Source organism: Sander lucioperca, chromosome 12 (genome assembly GCF_008315115.2).
Source record: "Sander lucioperca isolate FBNREF2018 chromosome 12, SLUC_FBN_1.2, whole genome shotgun sequence".
NCBI lineage: Eukaryota > Metazoa > Chordata > Actinopteri > Perciformes > Percidae > Sander > Sander lucioperca.
In genome coordinates this window covers 8029618-8045383 of record NC_050184.1, presented here as the reverse complement: position 1 = coordinate 8045383, position 15766 = coordinate 8029618, and the positions used below count along the sequence as shown (strand labels likewise).

At 40.4% G+C, this 15766-nt stretch overlaps 1 long non-coding RNA gene across 2 annotated transcripts in view; it reads right to left on the bottom strand.

The window, feature by feature from the left end:
- The window catches only part of LOC116041077, a 66689-nt gene that overhangs the window by 33788 nt on the left and 17135 nt on the right, over positions 1–15766 (bottom strand). Inside the window, exon 4 of one of the 2 annotated variants that reach the window (XR_004102835.2) lies at positions 10376–10680. The exons of the other annotated variant lie outside the window; for it this stretch is intronic. This is a non-coding gene — a long non-coding RNA (uncharacterized LOC116041077). Of the gene's footprint in view, positions 1–10375; positions 10681–15766 lie in introns of those variants that run through there. 2 annotated transcript variants of the gene reach the window in all.

Below are 15766 nucleotides of genomic sequence, written 5' to 3'. Positions count from 1 at the left end.
TGAAGTGGAAGACCTCAGGAGACAACGAGAGCGACCATCTGCCTGTCAGCACAGCCTCTCCTTCTCCTCTCTCTCTCTCTCCATCTTTTACTGTCTCATTCAGTGTGTCACACACACACACACACACACACACACACACACACACACAGATCAAGAGAGATAAATTAACTAGCTGACACTTGTTGGAAATAGACCACTAAATTGCAACACCTGAACAGTAGTTAAGAGCATACTAAGCATAAGTGGCAGGAGGAATTAGAAAAAAATCCTGTGTTGGAAACCAGGCCTCAGGGCCTGCTAGAATTCGGATCTGACAAATCTTGAGTAAATTATAAAATAATTATTAATATGTTAAAATATATATTACAAGATTCATTATTATAAGATAAAATTGTTGCTTCACTTCATCCATTAAAGGAATTATCAATTTTCCGGGGATATCTGGAAACGGCTTCCAGCATTACATTATGGGAATAGCTGGTCAGTCTTTCCTCATCTACTCTTGGCATATATGACTTTCTTTGGTATTCCGTAAAGTAATTTCTTAGAAATATTATTTGATTTGCACCATTGCATCACGTGGAAGTTTGGAAGTGGTTTTGTTTGTGCTCTTCAAACAGTGCTGATGGACATGTAGCAATATCTGTAAAGAGGTTTTACTTTAGGAGGCTAGGGTGTTTTGGATAGTGGTGCAGGGTCAAATGAGTCAATTTCTCCAACTCTTTTTTGTCTTGACAATGCAAATACTGTAAATAGCTAACACTCCATGTGATCAAATGAGTCAATAATCATCACAAAAATACAAGTTTCTATCATGTAGAGAATGTTAAATGTTAATCTTTGGTACACACAACTTTCCAACTTTATCAGTCAATTCTGTCCTTCTTTCAAGTATGATTTGTTCTGTCAATATGAATAAGCCACAAGAAAATAAACAATCTACATAAATACAGGCTTACTTAGCAGTCTACTGGAGAAACTACCAACTGTATGGCTTACTTTATGTCAAGGAGTGTGATCAAAATAACAATTATTACCGGATCTAATATAACAATATGCATTTGACTGATCACTGATCATCAATACTATCCTAATGACAAATAAATGAACATAGAGACAGTCGCACTGGAGATACTATTTATAGTGTTGCTGTAAGAACAGTTGTTGTTTATTGCTGAGCCAGATACCCACATAATAGAGGGGAGACAGTATGGCAATAGTTCCCTCATTTGCCCTGTTCAACCATCCATCCATCCATGGCTTCTTCTAAGGGTCTGTTTTTGTTGCCTAATTACCCCTCTCTCTCTCTCTCTCTCTCTCTCTCTCTCTGTGTGTGTGTGTCTCTCTCTCTCGCTCTCTCTCTCTCTCTCTCTGATAAAAAACAGTAACACGGGAGGGGAACCAAACTGCTTCTTAATTTTCCCTGACAGCCTCCTTTAAACACACTGGCCCAAATCCACACTCTAATTGAAAGCACATTCCTATTCCAAACAAATTAAGCACAATTAAGGCCCCTGAGTTATGAGTATCTATCACTGTGCGATGTTTTTGTAAAAATCACTGCGCTCTAGATCAAAGTCTCTCGACCCCTCAGCTTAATTGCCTCATTAAGAGCTCCCTTCTTGGTGCTACGGGCTTCATAAATACAGGGTCTGCTCGTTTCATTTGGGAATTACACTAAAAGACGCCCCTTAAACTAATCGCTTCCACGTTTTCAATAAAAGTTCATCTGTTTTTAGGTAGAGAACAGAATGAGATTTTCTTCCATTTATAGAGCATAATGTGCAAGGACCTTTTAGCTCAGAGTGTGATATATCATTTCATTGTGTCTGTGACAAGGCACAAACCTGTAATCATGTTTAGCTACTTTATAACACGTGTTAATAAGGCTTCCATAACATTGCAAAAATATGTATAAACTAAAAAGAAACTGCAAGAGCTCATAACCCTGGATACATCAGCTTTAGGGTCTTAGGTGTGGCATTTGACACATCATAGCAGGTGACAGGAAGAAGGTGTCACCACCAGGAACTAGCAAATCACATGACAGGAAGATGATTGTGTGCAGCTGAAACGGTTCCCTGCTCCCATAACCTCCCTCCTTCTCCTCATCATCACAAATGCCATCCGAGCATGGCTGGCTTTTAATTTAATCTTATAAATGAGGTGCGCACTCCTAGACAACATGCTGTTCCAATTTGAAATGGCTGCTTTATTGGGGGACAGCGACACAGGGGAGAGAGAGGGGGAAAGTGGGAGAGATAGAGTAAGAGAGGAGGGGGATTGTGGAGAAAAAAAAAGAAAGCCAGGGGAAAGATGGTGGTATGGAACATTTGTTAGTAATCCAATTCCACATACCATATGGCTTCATTACCATTATGCGGCAGAGAAGACTTCAGTCAGTCTGAAAATAAAGACCTACTTAGCCCCATCCAAACTGACCCCAAATGAGACATGTTTGTCTCCGTGTGACAGTGTTAGTGTTATTGCCCTGCTCTTGCATTCTTTGTGGTCGGTTTAGATTGAGCCTGCAGCTGTGCATGGTTTCAATGTGTGTGTGTATGAGTGCGCGCACGTGGCCGCCTGTGCCTGGGTGTGTGTAAGATAGGGATCGGGCGGTTTCCCAGTGACTGATTATTACGGAAGAGAGTCCTTAGTCATTACTGCAGAGAGAGAGAGAGAGGCAAAAAGAAGAGAAGGCCCATAAGCCAGCTCCATTCAGATGTGAAGATGACTGATAATGCAGGAGCAGCAGGACCCCTCGCTGGGTTCATTGGCCCCTAAGTGCTCCTTTGCTGAATGTGTCCCTTATCTTGCCCTGACAGCAGTAATAGAATATGCATAGCTCTATTAGCATACAAGGTAATGGCACCCTTGAGGGAGGGCACTGACATAAAACTTTAAGTAGAAATCAAAACATTGGTGAAGGCAGAAGCAGAATAAAAAGGGGTTATTGTCACCCAGTGCAAACACGGCCCGAGGCCTTAACTGTGGCTGCGCGCAAGGTATGCTCTCTTTACGCTTCCATGCACATCTGTCTGCACACACACACTCTCTCACACACGGATACACAGAAAATTTAATAAGCTTGGTATACCTATACATACAAATGTGTCATTTTATCATACACAAAGAACGCATTTCATATTATGTACATATTTTGCACATATAGGCATGCATAACACTCTGCATCCTCCCCCTCAGGGCATCTAAGTAAACCACCAAGTCAACCACCGTACCATCTCACCTCAAAGTCGTCAAATAAAAGGAGAATAACAGTGAATTTAAGGGGAGGGGAAAAAACATTTGCCATTTTCATGACCATTTACACAATATAACAGACCTGAGAAAGCTCAAAATCTCTGCTGAAGTGCCAAAATGAGCTCTGATGAAAAGGCATTTAGAAGAAATAAAACAGCCCACAAAGAAGTCTGTAGAGGAATTTGGCTGACACAAGAGGCTGACAAGAAGTCAGGTGGGGAGGTGATGGGTAAGGTAAGGTGATGAGGGGGTGTGTATCTAACTGTAGTTTCCATCAAACCCCAGGCCACAGCTATGATATTTGAATCAAAGCAGGTCAGACAAACAACACAAGGCCATCTGCAGAACGAACATTCAGCATAAGAAAGCAATTTACTGATCCTCACACGTCACCCATAAAATTACACAGCGAGAGGCCGGGTCCAGTGAGAAGTCTAATTTAGTCTGATGGGACAGACCAGGAGAGTGTTAGCTTTTCCACATATTAACTTTTATTAAAGATATTAACCTTGAGGAAGAGGCCAGGGAAGCTGTGTCAGTGGAGGTTAAGAATTAACGCCACCAGGGTAAGCAGTTGAAGAAGTAGCCTATACTGCTCACGTACAGCACAACCTCTTCCTTTTCTCTTCTCTTTGTTCAGCTTTGGTAAGTGTGCAAAACAAAATCAACACTAATAAGGCAATAATATCAGTAATTGCATCCTCAATTGTAATTATGGTGATTATGCAGTCCTCTTTGATATGCAGTTCTGCTCCACTGTCGATACGAGCCATATGTGAACATGGGACAATTATGCTAATCATTCCACATCCAAGCATGTAATTCTAAAGTGAAATAAAGTTCACCACCTTGAGTAGGAAAACCCAGTGAAGAATGCCCGCCTATGTTGAAACTTGGACCATTAAGAAATAAAAATTAGGGTATGGTCAGTCATCAGTGTAGGTCTTTGAAGGAGGAAAATCAAGTGACTGACCAGTTATTGACTGTTCCATGTTAATTACCATGAAGACGTAGGCTAGATATCAACTTTAGAGCAATGTTGACGCATTGTAAATTCCTTAATATTGTAAGACTGGCACATAATTAGACTTGGCCAAACTTTTATGGGCCATTTTAGCCCCTGCTAATGGCTTTGTGCTCGGACTCAAACAGACCAATAAAGCATAGCGTTGTGGACTGGGCATTATTAAAACGTGGCAGACACTATTAAGAGCCATCAAATCCATCTCAAAGTGGGCAGCATGATTTCTTTGCTGAGAGACCGGTAAAACAAAAAGACAGCCTTTTCTAATCTGTGGTTTATTTAATATGTTTATTGCATGGGTGGCCAGTTTAATGAGCAGTCTCTGGGCTACATCTCTTCAGGAATATGATAGAGATCCGTTCCAGCAAGAATCCACTAGGTACATAGAGCACAATAGCTGCGTAATGTCAAAAATATTTTGTCTCCATAGTAACCCCACAGCATTCATATCTGTGGTGAAATGTTCACTGAAATTGGCTTTTTTCATTGTTAAGGATTTCAACATTCACTTCAGGCTGTGGGGTCCCACTGGTAGGTTGCTCCCGCTGGTTGGTCGGGTTAGTTAAAGATGGATAAAAGTAGAGCAAATACTGTTCTGACTTTCGCTTTGGTCTATACAGATGGTTTGGCAGGGTGACAAGACAAACTGGGCCTGGCATAAAACCCTAACCTCTATTTCATGGTGGCTTAGCACTTTCTCTCTCACAAGATTGCACTTGCAATGTTACGAGCGCCCAGCCCTTCAGACTGATTTACCAATCCAATGACCAATCCATTTTGCAAGATATTATTGTGGAGAGCTTGTGAAAGGGGAGCAAATAAGAACAGATCATAGAAGCAACAGTCCAAGTTAATCCACAACTTTCTCTATTTGATGCAACTGCAAATTTATTTTAAAGGTGTGGTGTTAATGTCAAGAATGATCTGTTGATTAGATCCACAACTGCTAGACGAGTGTGAACTTGACTCAGAGAGCATAAGCTGTGTAATGTGATATACGTTGTGTGAATGACTGAGTATGAGCTTCTCTCTACATGGCCTTTCCTCCAGGCCCAGGCTAAAAGCCACTAACACATACTGTAACGTGCACAGTACATATAGACATGCAGAAAATGCATATCTTTTTTAAGAAATGGGACCAGAGCCTAGGATTTCCTGGATTTGGCTGCAGGCTTCTTTCTTGACCACATATACACATGCATAAGAGGCCGCACAAACCACATGTGCACACACACGCACATAGACAGATTCAATCAGCAGAGGGACAGGCAGAGGAATGAGGTAACTCATATTGGTCTATTAACTGTAGTGGGAGAAATGTGATGGTGCCTCAGTTTCATACTAACCACAAACAGTGGAGGGTAAAAATGAGACTAATAAGCATTGCTAGTATTTCAAACACCATACTTGATAGCATGGAAGTGACAACCTATCTATGCGTGTCTACTGAGATGCCAATGAAGACTAATTTTTATGAAAAAAAAAACTAGGGTTACCTAACCCTAACCCTAACTACAGGAGGTCAGAGGAGAATTTCCTCAAAAAGTCAAGCATAATTCCTTTATATTGACATGTGACCCATTGAAGGATTAGGCCTGGTTGCCATTTTGGTTACAGTTGAATGACATATTTACTGGACAGTAGTCAATGGATATGTCATTGTGTCATCACAATGTATTTTTTAGCCAGATTAATTCTTCCCGGTTTAAATGTCTCTTTTCTAGATGCAGCATCTGCATATTTAGTTTCACAGAAGACAAATATTTCACCTACAGTAAAAAAGTTTCATAGAAAAAAAACAAGATTGAGAAATAAAACAGAAAATTGGAGAAACAAGACCACTGCCCTTCAAATATCACCCTTCCACAATTCAAAGTGCTTAAAAACTCTCACATATCTACAGTACACTGAATATTGTGCAGTGTCTGTTTTGATGAGCAGGGATGAGTATTAGTATAATAACAGTATCTCAGATGATGCATTTTAGAAACTGGCATAACAGAAATTGTATCCTCTTTCAAACAGGATTGGGACTTCCGGGACAGAATTATTCTGTATTGCTAGTGGATGAGTGAAATTTACATGTATTTCTTATCTTTGTGCAGATCTCAGTGAGACATCAAGAGATCAAAGTTTTACTGAAGTTTTTGCACAATTCTATATTGCTTTGTTGGTTTAAAAAAAAAAAAAAAAAAAGGAAAGATGAGAGGAGGCTAGCCACATTTTAATATGGCAATTTTAACAATTGCCGTGCCAGGCTATGCGACAGTCACTATAGCTGGGAAAATATAAGCCTACACAACATACCATGATGAAACAAGCAAGGTATCAACCATCGATGTCCCTTTAACTTTGTCCGCCCAACTAAATTCTCTCTACCTTTTTTCTGACTTATTCATCAAAACCGCCAGGTGTCTAAAGGGGCTTCTACCCGAGCAGAGCTATGGCTCACTTAACCATGAGATTGAGTAGACTATGCATACACACAGAAGGTACTATTTTGATTACTTATTACTTAACCTGTAATGTATTCTGCCCCTTTATGTCTGCATGTCCTGCTCCACCCCCCATTGCTCTCCTCCATCCCCCCCTAAATAAATGGAAAAATATTCACTGCCCTGGGCTACTGCTGAACTTCTCACTCTCTGCATCCAATTTGAAGCGGAGCTGCTGTGATGTCACCGGAGCGTCCAAACAGAGAGAAAGAGGAAAGGGGAGGATGCCGGGAGGGAGGGAACAAGAGAGAAGAGCTGGCAACCTTCAGACCTCCAAGGTCACACTTCTTAACCCCACTGCTAAAAATCCAATAACACTTTATGAATGTTTTAGTTAGAAGTCGTTAATGCAGCCGAGCATCTGTTTCGAAAAGAATACAAATGAGGTGCTGTCTTGCTCTGCACTTTCCCAGCTTCTCACACACATACACACACACACACACACACACACACACACACACACACACACACACACACAGTTCCTCTGGGCACAACATCCTGATGTTCAGGGGGAAAGTGGCCCCTAGGACCTGGACTCCACAGTGCTAAGCCAAAACCATCTCTTTGCATTTGACTGGCCACATATTTAAAATCACTAGTCAGGTTAAACATCTGGCCCTTCAAATTCAAAGCTATGTAGCAACTCTGTTACAAACCAACTTGCTGGCTCGCATTACCTCTTACTGAAGTTGCAGTTCAAGTATTGACTGTTTAACAGCATAGTGAAATGACTTCGGTTCAGACTTTGCCACAAAGTATATATATATATATATATATATATATATATATATATATATATATATATATATATATATATATATATATATATATATAGCCAGGTAGCAGAGAGTAAAAGACACTTGGCTTGAATGTCAAGGTCAACTGAAATATTCTTTGATGAAACCATCCCAGAGGTTTTAGTGGCACAGGCTTCCAGCAGAGGTCTGAGTGGATTAAGTGGTAGACCTATATACCTATATTTCCAGATAGAACATTCTCTCAACCATGACTCAATACCAAAAACTCCCCGACACACTCTGCAAGCTACATGCTCAATCCAATTGGTAAAAATAAATTCAATACAACACTAAGAAAGCCCGCATTAAAGGAGGGAGCTGGTGTGTGTGTGTGTGTGTGTGTGTGTGTGTGTGTGTGTGTGTGTGTGTGTGTGTGTGTGTGTGTGTGTGTGTGTGTGTGTGTGTTGTGCACAGGAGTGTCTCTGCAGCACAAAAGTGAGTATGAAGGCTCTGCAGTTTAAATAAGCCAACAGGGTTGTGTACCCTCCTATTTACCCGTGTGGGAGCTTGTGGTCACAGGAGAAAAGGCCATGGGGAAGAAGGGAATAGAGGTGTCGCAGTGGTCATGATGATGATGGAGTGTCTACAAATATGACTCCAAACAGGGTCATTTTGATTTGGCGGCAATACGCAAAGGCTGGCCCGTTAACTCCTGACCTTTTGAGTGTGACCTGTGGGGGAGGGGACTATTCGCCAGAAGAGGACAGAAAGAAAGGGAGAAAGAGAGCGAGAGGGGCTGTGCAGTGTCAGGCCCATTATGACCCGCTAAAAACTCGGGCCGCTCTCCAGCGAGGAGCCATCCATCATCCGGGCCTCTCTAATCAGCATGTTTGTCACAGTAACTAAACAGTGGGCTGAGCCACATCGCCACGCTATTGGCCCTGACAGGGAGAAATAAATCTGCTGCCGGCCAATGGGCTGCAGGCAGCCGAGCGTGACAGGAAAGGTGACAGACTCCTGAGGTCTCAACTAGTGCGAGATTAAGGGAAACTAGCCCAGACTCTTGGGCGGAGGAAACATTTGAACAGTTTTACTGGTCTTTAGGTAGCAGTCGGGGTTGGGGCTGCAGTGGCGTGGGTGTTGAAAGTGAGAATTCCTTTGTCCCCCACTCGCACAAGACAGCTCCATTTGTTCAGTTAGGAGGAACTCTGGTTCTCTTTGTACAAGGTAACAGATAGGTGTTCTGTTCGCTTTCCCCATGACATCTCAGGAGTGAAAATCCTTTCTGTGGGGGTCACACAGGATTAATCCGGACACATTCTTCAAGAGAAAATGCTTCTCTGAAAGAACAAGGTGGATCACAGTACAGTGCATATGATATTACCACAAATTCATAATCATCACATCTTTATCTTCAGAATATTTTAGACTTTACTGTAGATATTTGGAAAATGTGTTACATTATGATGAATAAAATGTCATGTCTATTTCAATCCTACAATTACAATATTGTTATTAATATATTACCATTGCACTGATCTGCCTTGCACTGTACTCATATTTAAATCCTAAAATCTCAGTCTATTGACCAATGTTACACTATTCCTTCCCTCTCTTTTGTATATTTTTTAGACAATTGTAAATTCTTGTATTGTTATACTGTACACTATTTTTTTTATATTCTTACCGTCAACTCTGTTTTTATTCTTAATATGTTAAGTGTTGTACTTTGAGAGCAAAGATTACTGGGAGTCAAATTCCTTGTTTGTCTACGCAAACTATACAATATATATTCTACTGACATTATGGGGAGGATTTCTCAGAATCTCATCCCTCCTGGGCCCTCTGGTAATATCACTTTTGGAAAACAATATTGTGTTTACTCAGTCTCTACATAGACAATACAGCCCGTTGAGTGTGCTTAATGTTGTTTTGTTTGGTTTTGTCTGGCCCAGTGCTTACATCTCAGCGGGCGGGCTGTACACAGAAGCTGAAAAAGATGCAGTTATTTGACCACTTGGAGCAGGGACCTTTTTTCCACTCACAACAGCAAACAGTCCGAAAAGGGGGAAAACAAAATTTTCCTGACGATGCAATGCCGTTTACTACCAGCAGCTTGAAAAGAAAATGCTGGGAAATCTCAGGAAATCACAACTGGCACTCTTACTTTGAAGGTTTGATGGCTTACATCATAACATTGTACTTCTTGCTTTCTCCTCTGGACCTAGCATACTTGGCTGGTAGCTGTGCTGTACTGTACTCTATGGGTCCTGGATTCCTTCCAAACACACATTTTACTTGCAGCCTTCTGCTGGCTGAGAACACTAATGCGCATCAGTCCTATCACAGTCTGTCACAGCCTTGTAGTTTGCAGCATTTCTTTTCCAAAAATACTGCATGGAGAAGGCTAACAATTTCTGAAACATAAAGGCTTGGCAATAGGGAACTATTGCAGCTGCACTGCTTAAATGCTGTGAATGAATAGTGCAGTAAATATAATTTGAAAGGTTGGATTTAATTTTTTTTTTCAAAACTCACAAGAACGGAGCCCTAGTCCTAGGTCTTAATGACGTCAGACAAAAAGAAAATGTAGAGAATAAAACACAGACACCGTTTACTGCTCCTAAAAATATAGCAGGATTTGTGTGGAGGATTTATGTTGTAATTAAAAAAGGACAAATGACTGATTTATCTAATCGTATCCTTTTTTTTTAATTAATCACCATAGACCTACATATTTAAACCTCAAATGCCTTAAATTCTTTAAAATGTCAGAACTAACACAGCATTGTAGCAGGCAAGGAATTCCATTTGAAAAAAATAATCTTAATAAATGCTTGTAGAATTTTTCTTTCCCGTTTTGCTCAACACTTGTGTGTTTTGCTGAGGTGTCTATGAACAGGGTCCAGGGAAAACCAGAGGGTAATATGCTCCCTTTATGCAGGCTTTATAAGACGTCACCTTATTAGGTATACAGTGACTGATTCTCAGTGTGAAAAAATATGTTCAAGCTCCAATCCATAATCTTTTAGTGGCAGTAGATAATCATTTAATAAGAAGTTTGTTCTTTTTTTTTTTAACAGCACTGGTAGTAACCCTGGATCATATTCCACATCACTGGTGGTGGTGGTGGTGGGTTGCAAAAAGGGGGAGAACATCATTTCTGCAAAGTAAAATGACACTATATCAAATCAAGCATTTCCATATGTGGACTGTTGCTGCTGTTGTGGTTCTGGCAGCGTAGGGGCAGGGCAACAGACCAAAAGATGGGGTGTTCTCTTCGGCTTACTGAGAGTCAGGGGCATTCTGTGATCTCTGGAGCCCTCTACTGAGGAAAAACAGGAACTACCTCTTTTCCCATGATGGGCTGTCCCAGATATAAGGCAACAAACCATCTCTGGTCCTCTAGTTTACAGGCCCAATACTTGAGGAGTATTGACTAATACTGAAATACAACTGATGTATCATAGAACATCATTAGCTACAGGAAAATACATTTATATAATTACTTTTTGCCCAAATCCCTGTCCTGTAGAGCAGCTGTAGCCATTGTTAATCAGGCTAAGCCTGTGCAGACACAAAAATGAAGGGGGACATGGGTGCATGGGTATGAGAGACAGACTTACTTTGAAAAGTTAATAACTTCTACTTTACCATTAGACGTGGGAATTCGGGCCATAAATCTCAAGGGCACTCTAGACTTGTCTGGAGGCCAGCTAAGATAATTGGGCGGTGTTCTGCAGTGCTGGCCTTTCTACTATAAGAGGATGTGTTTTGTGTATTAGGGAGCCACATGTTGTCAAGCGTTGCAGATTTGTAGCAAAAGGTCAGCATGACCCTCTTGACTCTCATCACAAGTTGTCTGCATATGGCAGGGAAAAAAACACATCCAGGAGAACATCTGTGTAGCCCCAAATTTTCCAAGATGGCAGATTTTTTTCTTTTTTTCGTGGTAATAGAGACATTACCGCTTCCTCCTCCCATCTAAAAGAAATTAAATTAGCCACTTTGCCGCAGTGTGGGTCAGTGGCTTAGGCAGTGGCCTTTTACTGGAAGCTCCCCTTTGCCAAGCTTGTCTTTACAGACATAAATTAGGCCAGGAGTGCTTGGCTAAAACATGTCAGAGGGTAAATGAAGATTGAGTGATGAGGTCGAACAGGGTAGACTGAGGACCAGGACGACTGGCGGAATGGAGAAACTCTTGTCCTTCACCCCTCCCTCACTGATTCCCCCCTCCCCACCCAAAACTAAAGAGAAGGGGACCTCCAATTTCCCAGTACATGAGTTGGCACAAGTTAGAGCTCAGGAAGTCCAGGAGACGCCTCTGCCTGCCCTGAGAGTGAAACCTAAAACCAGTGACATAGCCAATACATGTCATATTCTTTCAGTCAAGAATGGTTTATTTTTCAAGGAATTTCAACCTAAAACCTGTTCTTCATAATTATCCTGATTTGTTTGGAAAAACCAAGGTGGATAGGTCTGGCCCAATTGCCAACAAGAGACCACTGTTATGTTTGCTTGCTAAAAAAAATATATGCTTTTCAGCAAGATATCATTTTTCACATTTCCAAAGCAAAGACAAAATGTTGTGTTCTGCAGTGGAAGCAGTAAATATCTTCACAGCAGTTGTCTTTACTGAGTTTAGCAAGTCTGTTCAAAAAGACAGAATATTGGGGAATCAACATGCATGTTGCAAAGGCAGCCAGAGTCACATACCTACGGGTGCTTGGAGCTACTCCAGGTGCTGTTCTCCATCTAAATAACCCAAATCATTGAAAAAGGCCAGGGAGAGTCCGATCCAACTGCTCCCTGCTTTTGGCGAACTCTCACTACAGGACTCAAGGAGACGTTTTTATGTAAAGGAACAACAAGAGTTAATGGACATTCTCCCAGAGCTGTGTTGAAACAGATTGTAGGAAACATATTTAAACTTGTGCAGCTGAAGGGTTTAAATCGTCTATAAAATTGGATTTTTCTCATTTTTAATATCAAAAACACAAGTATCTTGATCTGCCAATGAACTGCTGCTTCGTCATACTACACATATTTACTTCCTATGGTGCAAATACAATGTGTAAGTACAGTAATGTCAAAATCCCTCTAATCCCTAATCCCTCTAACCAAAGGAAACTTTGCCTGCTTTTTCCGTTTCAAAATCTTTCAGTAATAAACTTACCACACATTGGCAGGGTGTCATTAAAATGCATACTTATATGACTGTAAGACAGAAAATAATCTTACACTATTATGGCATTCATATAATTCCATACATTATGTTATTCAGTGTCTGGTTCAGGTTCAGGAGAATGTGAAGGGTCTGTATCTTTTTTCTAATTAAATAATTGTGTTTGGCCATTTCAACCACCACAAGGTAAAGGAAGTTTAAAATTTAAATATTCCCTTAACTTGTCCAGAATGGCAAGTCACACAAGAGATCAGACAACATCTCCAGTTTTATCATTATCTAAACAACATATCTGGAAATGAAAACAAATATAAATATTAATAATGTTACCCAAACTGTCTTTTGTGAACATCTATCAGTTGTAGCGGAACTTTCATTTTTATTTTAACATAATTTAAGTTGTATTAACTGGATAGAACTGTTGTTGTTTTTGTAATATGCTTATGTAGACAAACTCTTCAATGGAGGTGTGACTGGTAATGTGGTCCTGTGACCCACTGTCTTTAAGGTGGTGATTAAAATATTATCTTAAGAGATAACAATAATGGATTTAGATGTGAAAATATGAGTATGTTTATTTAAAACAAAACAAAAACAAACATGCAGTACAACATACGGCTCTGAGTTCAAACATTAGGACTCAAACTGAGAAAATCGATTCACCTGCCACTGGGTTGACAGGACACCACAATCTTAATATCATTAAAAATCAAAGAATCTAAATTAACATCATGATAAAAAAAAAAAAAAGTATAACAATTTATGTTTATAGTCGGTGAAAAAATTGCGTCTGTGCCTTTAAAAGTACTCGTTCCACTATTAACACCAAGTTGGTGAGGCTTGGCGTAGAATGGGTGGGGGCTGGAGGGAGTCCGCTCTTCTGTTTAAAAAACCCTGAGGTATTAGGGTGGACTAATCTTTAAAAGGTTAATTTATTCATAGAGATTTTGACAGAGATGTATGGCCAAACCAACATCTCAGGCACCTCTTCCCAGAGGGAGACGACTTGTGCAAAGACCAGAGAGGGAGAAAGGGAGAGGAGGGAGGAGGAGGCGGGGGATGTAGGCAGAAAGATGGAGTGCAGAAGCGAGACAGAGTGGGAAGTCAACATGCTATAAACACAAACACATAATTACTTCATAGGGGCTGACAATGACTCTGGCCTTTAACCCAGTACACTTAGAGCTCTCCAGTCTGTCCTTTTAGCTCAGGAAGAGAAATGTAAACTCAGTGTACACTCTGCACATAATGTTTAAATAATAAAAACAGACAACATATGTTTGGATGGTGTGAGAATTTGGATCTGTTTTTCCGTTGTCTCTACTGGCAGTTTAATATTTACAGAACAAGACAAAAGGATTTAGGTGCGGCTGTAACCAACTCAGAATTTTCCAATGATTCAACTATAATCTCTTTGTGTGCAGAGGGGGTGGGGGTGGATGGCTAACATTGACTGGATTTCTTTCTTTCTTTCTTTTACACAAGACAGAGGCATTTAAACTGATGAATGATTTCCCCCCACTTTTCTGTACTGAATGAAACAACAAGGACCAATCACATCTCTGATCTCAACTGCAGTGCCACACAACAATAACAAAGTTGACACAGTATCAAAAGTAAGAAGATGTCTACATGTTGATTTTCATACTGTCTTAACATAAACAAAAACCAAGGCCTTGAAGACAGGGAAATTGCAGGAAAATGTTCATTGACCTATCAATCTTGACACCAAAATTGGTCAGTATTCAGTGACAGTTCCTGGGTGGCTCCAATTGGAGCCAGAAACCCTGTGACAACAAGCCTGGATTCCCTAAAATAGAGTAGAAATTTCACCCAGAGGTAAGTATAATTATCCTAAAAAAATGTAATCAAAGATTTCTTTGTCAAGCAATAGTTGTATTTTGAAAACAGCACCTCTCTGGATTCTTTCTCTATTAAACTCCAACTACCAACTGTAGAAGCAATGCTGTCATCCTTTGATCATAACACTGTAAAAAAGAAAAGAAAAAGAGATGTGGCCACTGTGAAACCGTGAATGGCCAAGGACTCTAGACCAAACTAGGAGTGGATGCCGGCAACACTCTGGCCCTGCGACAAAACAATTAAGCAAATGATTAACATTATTCAAATGAAACAACAATATACTTAAGCTAGTTTACAAGTATTACTAATGATTAGCTGCTGTGCTTTTGTAAACTATTTAGCTAGAAGGGATGGAGATGTGGAGACCTGAAGTTTTCGGTGAAAGTGCAAACTGCGTAAACTCACCATTGCAACAACAAGTGCAGTGGAAGGAATGCGCTTCTTGAAATGATTCTCTCTCACTCACACACACACACACACACACACACACACACACACACACACACACTCTCTCTCTCTCTCCCTCTCTAAGAGAGAGACAAAATAACCTGCCATGCCTGTAGGTGTAAATGCTGCAAGTGTTGATGTGGCTAAATTGTTTGCCTACATTCAGCTATTTTGTTTTTTTATCATATAAGCTGTTGTGTCACTGCATGTTTTCTACACATGTACACACAATAAGCACCATGGACTGAGCCCCATCAATGCTTGGAATAAATGTTGCATTTGTTTGTCAAAGTCACGTACTTGGCCATGTTTGAGTAATGACTGGCAGAATGTCTGGTTACTTAACAGATTCTTTTCATCCATTGTGTTTAGGATCAGCTGTATAATGAGTAATTAGCTTTAATAAGTAACACGTCATGATTAATGTGTTTTGTATGCCAGGAGTGTGTGTTTTTAGAAAAGACCAGACTTGTAAAACATTGAGATTCAGATTTTAACGTGTATTGTACTGTACACACTGGACATTTTAGAAATGGCCCTTTAGTGATTTGATCACATTTTAAGAGTCATTCAAGTGTCTTCTTAAAGTGGCTATATGTAACTTTCAGTTTGTGTTGATTCTAGCGGCCGCTTTGGACAAAAGCGGTCGTGTTTTTATCGTACCTGCTGTCGTAAAGGTCTTTTCTTTACGGTGCTGTATTGCCCAGTGTTTCCCACACATAGACTAATGTGTGGCAGTACGCCGCACTATCAA